We start from the raw sequence: 5,000 nt of genomic DNA, 5'->3' as shown, positions 1-5,000 counted from the left end.
TAAAAAGATTAGATAAATAGATGCTGACTTGATTAACATGTTGCTAGCATATTTTAGCTAGATGTTAACATGATTAGCATGTTGCTATCATGTTTTTAACATTATGCTAACATGATTAGCATGTTGATAGCATGATTAGCATGTTGCTAGCTTGATTAGCATGTAACTAGCATGTGTTTAACAAGATGCTATCATAACTAACATGTTGCTAGCATGATTAGCATGTTGCTAGCATGATGTTAGCCTGATTAACATGTTGTGGGTGGTTGCTAGGGTGTTCTGGGTGGTTGCTGTGGTGTTGCTAGGGTGTTATGGGTGGTTGCTAGGGCGTTGCTAGGCCGTTGCTAGGTTGTTCTGAGTGGTTGCTAGGGTGTTGCTAGGTGGTTGCTATGGTGTTCTGGGTGGTTGCTATGGTATTGCTAGGTGGCTGTTAGGGTATTTAGGGTGGTTGCTAGGGTGTTTCTAGGTAGTTGCTATGGTGTTACTAGGTGGTTGGTAGTTGTCACAGATGGTTACTATTGGGGTGGTTGCCAGGGAGGTCTTAGTGTATATCAGCATCCTGGGGTTAGGGTTAAAGTTTTTATTGAGTGAGTTTTTATAGAGTTCTTAAAATCTTTAGTAATGAATGCATTTAGTGTGGCCTCGTGCCTATGACCTATGGTTGCTACTGGGTGCTGTAACTGGTTGCTAGGGTGTGGCTATGAAGATTTTAGGCCATTACTTATTGGCTGCTTGATAATATAAATCCTCTGAGTGAGAGAGAGAGGGAGAGACGCAGGGGTGTCAGGCCCTTTGGTGTCTGTGTGTGTGAAAATGTCGGTTTGGATTTGAATTTCTGAACATTCCGCAATGTTAAGTCAATGGGACTTTTTTGTCCGCTTTTTTGTCCGCTGTGTGAACATCGTACACCCGATCGCTTAGAAAAGATATAGCACACCTCTCCTCAATGAGCCGGTCGATTTGACGCCTCACTCAGGGGTCTGTGACAAACGGTGCGGGAGGAGTAGCGCGCCAAACTTTTGTGTGGAATAATAAGTATGCAAGAGAACACTAGTGATGCCTTGCCTTTGGCAAGCACCACTAATAAGTTTATTAGGATTTCAGTAAGTTGTCTCTCTCAAGCCAACTTAATAAATATTAAAGAATTTTAATCTGTAATACTTATATATATTTGTTAAGCCTCATTAAAAGGCAAAAAAAAAAAAAAAAAACCCAGCAATTAATAGAATTTCAACCCTTTAATCATGCAGAAACAATAAAATAAATACATATAATAGAATTTCAGCCTTTTAAAATTATTGGTGATCCAAGCCATGTTCTTCATAATGAGCTAATGCAGGAGATATACAGTACCAACCTGTAAGTTGAATAGGTATAAATTCTATCATCAATTAAATTATTGAACAATAAGTAATTATTTATGTCTGGGTGAGGGTAGATGCGTAATGTGTAGGGTACTGTGTAATGTCTTAGGTGTAGGGATAGTGCAATATTAGAAATTGTGAAATGACTGATGTATGCCATTTAAAAATAGATATTTTGTGTTGATATTTGATATTAGTATATATAATTTAAACATCACAGTATTTTATCTAAACTGGATTTTAGTTTATTATTGTTATTATAACAAAATGAATTATTAACTTTATATACTGTAACTTGAAAAAATTTATTTTTGGGTAACAATTTACAATAAGGTTCATTAGTTAACATTAGTTAGCATGCACTAATAATGAACTGCATGTACACAGCATTTATTAATCTTTGTTAATTTCAACATTTACTAATACATTATTAAAATCTTGTTAACATTAGATAATGTACTGTGAACTAACATGAACAAACAATGAACAGCTGTATTTTTATAGAACTAATGTTAACAAAGATGAACAAATACAGCAACAAATGTATTGCTCGTGGTTAGTTCATGTTAGTTAATAATGTTAACTAATGAACCTTATTGTAAAGTGTTAGCAATTTTTGTTGTGCAGTATATTTGGAGCAAGTCTTAAATGTGAATGTTTTTGATGCACGCTTGTGAAAGCAGAGCTGGAAAAGTCGATAAGAGTGTTTCACTTCCCAGTGGCTCAAGCCCGCAGCGTCACGCTGGTCTGCACTGGTTTCACTAACAATCATCTGCTCAACGTTGTGTGTGTTTGTGCTCGACACCCACTCGGTCCGCAGGTGCTGGGATGAGTGGGGGCGTCCCTCATCGAGTCTCTGGCCCCTCAGTGTCCCCTGAGATTGATCACTCAAGGACAGGACAGAGGAATGTTTACATCTGTGTTGTATGAGTGATGTACAGCACCCTGAGCATGGGGAATTGAAGGGGATTTTTCTGACATTCTTGCAATCTCTAATGTGTACAACCGTCAGCAATGTCAAGTCAAGTCACCTTCATTTATACAGCGCTTTTAACTATATAGATTGTTTCAAAGCAGCTTTATAACAGGAAATTAAAGTAACAGAGATTGTTTAGGCTTTACAGCAGCTCTAGAATAAAGATATTGTCCAGCTAAAGTTAGTTTTTGATTGACTCACTTCCGTTGCTAAGATCATTAGTTGATAACTTAGGGGCCGCTAACCCGACACCGTTCTAACTGAAAACAGAAAACTTTGAATGCGTTCTGGCCGTTCATTTGCACCACAACAGTGTTTGGTGCTCAAGAACACAAACTCTGAAACAGGTTCCAAGGCGCAAGTTTTGAAAAAAATTTACATTTCTGTGTAAACTTCAAAAACGTAAATCTGTTAAAACACTGACGGCGTTTCTAGTTCTTTGCAGAGTTATTTTAGATATACTATCATTAAACCAAATAAAATGAGAAATGTTGCCTTGGCAAATGCAACTAGCTGAAATAAAACAAGTTGACGTATTCTAAAAATGTATTTTAAGGAATGAAAATATTTTTATGCTTTCCGTTTTAGTTAGCTTTAATAACTCTTGTTCTTTGAGAATGCATGAAAAAGTTTTCCACTGATAAAAATGATTCTGTGGTAAATTCTACAGAAAAAAACGAATTAGTTAGAACTAAAAAAGTTAGTTCAGACAAGAATAAAAAAAAAAAACTCAATTCAAGCGTATAGAAATTAAAGCGTAAATATCAACAATATAAAATTAAGTAAAACCTACTCAACTTAATTCTAATACTAGTGTTCCTATCATGCCACCCGTTTTCCAGCTGTATTTACACCGTTTTATCATTGCTTTTGTTGTTAGGTTTAGTAACTTGCCATTTTGTGATATCTGGATTCATTTTCTACTCAAAATGACTCAAAAACAATCTATCGAATGTTACCGTCATTGTGCATTGTGTACCAAGTAAGTCTATGTGTTCAGGTGAAAGCTGCACTATTTCTATCTATTTAATTATTTACTTAGATGTTTCTAAGTAAAGCATACACTTTAAAAGCATGGTTAAATTCAATGTTATATCATTTGTGTAAAAAGTTAATTTTGTTGAATTTACTTAACCTAGTTAAGTAGATATTACTAAACTCTATTTGTGAAATTATGTAAATTAAATTAAGTAACATTTACTTAATTACTTCATGAATGTTAACTTCAATAGTAAGTAGATTTTACCTGTACAGTTGTAAGTTTAAGTTGTACAGAGCAGTTGCAGTAAAATGTACTTAGTGTAAATTGTTATGAGGAATTTTCAAAGTAAATCCTACAAATTATTTTTTTCAGTGCACCTGATGTTGAGTTTAACCCTCATTGGACATCCAATGCAAGTCTGATATTAATGTGGTTTGCTTTTATTGTGTTTAATCTGTCTCTAAAGGCCTAATTCAAGGCCAAACCCTAAAGTCAGCCCCGAGAACATCTGTCCTGGGTAAACAGGCCTTGGCTTCCTCTAACACACCATATTTGATTAGGACATTTACTGTTTCTTGCTTTTGGGACAAGGTGTTGAACTCTTTTAGCAACTCTGGTTTTCCGGTTTTTCTTTCAGTTCAAATGAGAAAAGCCTGTGTGTGTTTTTTTGGCATGTGTGAAAGAATATGGCAGCAGCTGTTGCTGGATTATGGACAGAGGGGGGCAAAGGGCTCTGTTGCCAGGCAGAAATGATCACATTTAGCAACACGACCTGTTGACATTGCAATTGCTTGGTTTGTAGCGCAGGTCTGATGGTGCACTAGTGAGAGTTCACCTGGTTAAAGGGATAGTTCACCCAAAAATGAAAATTCTGTCTTCATTTACTTAGTTGATACTAAGGCCGCATATTACAATGGCCGCATTGACTTAGTATGGGGGAAAATACTATAGAAGTCAATGGGGTCCATTAACTGTTTGGTTACTCCTATTTTTCAAAATATCTTCAGAGGAAAGAAATTCATACAGGCTTGGAACAACCTGAAGGTGAGTAAATTATGACAGAATTATAATTTTTGGGTGAACTGTCTCTTTAAGTGCACATGTGCACTTGTTCAAGCAGAAATCGATGAAAAAGCTTGTTTGACCCAGTATAAAGGCCTGTTCACAACAAAAAGGACAATTATAAGGATAAAGATAACTATATTAGCATTCACACCAGCAGACGATATCGTTCTGTTTATTATAAGAGCGTGCGTGTCTGTCACTTTAAATGCACGAGCTCTTTAAAATAGGATGGATTCTGATTGGCTGTCAACGTTTTTATCGTTCATCAGCTGGAATCTTTGTGATTCCAACGATATCGTTTCTCTGTGCCGTTATTGTTATAGCTGTGGTGTGTGGTGTAACTCTGCTATTCTTTAATATTGAGAACGATTTTAGAACTAAATATGTATCGTAATCTTTATAGTTATGATCCTTGGTGTGAACGGGAATTAACTATGGTTTTAAAAATCGTTCTAAATGTAAAAGACCACGATTATAGATAACGGCACAGCCACACAGAGGAACGATATCGAATCACTTTCAGAATTATTTATTTTCAGCTGATGAAGCATACAAACATTGACAGCCAATCAGAATCCATCCTGCTTAAACGAGCTCGAGCATAATAAAGCGA

The sequence above is a fragment of the Rutilus rutilus genome (genome assembly GCF_951802725.1).
Source record: "Rutilus rutilus genome assembly, chromosome: 15".
In the NCBI taxonomy this organism is placed as follows: domain Eukaryota; kingdom Metazoa; phylum Chordata; class Actinopteri; order Cypriniformes; family Leuciscidae; genus Rutilus; species Rutilus rutilus.
This window is presented reverse-complemented; position numbering follows the sequence as displayed.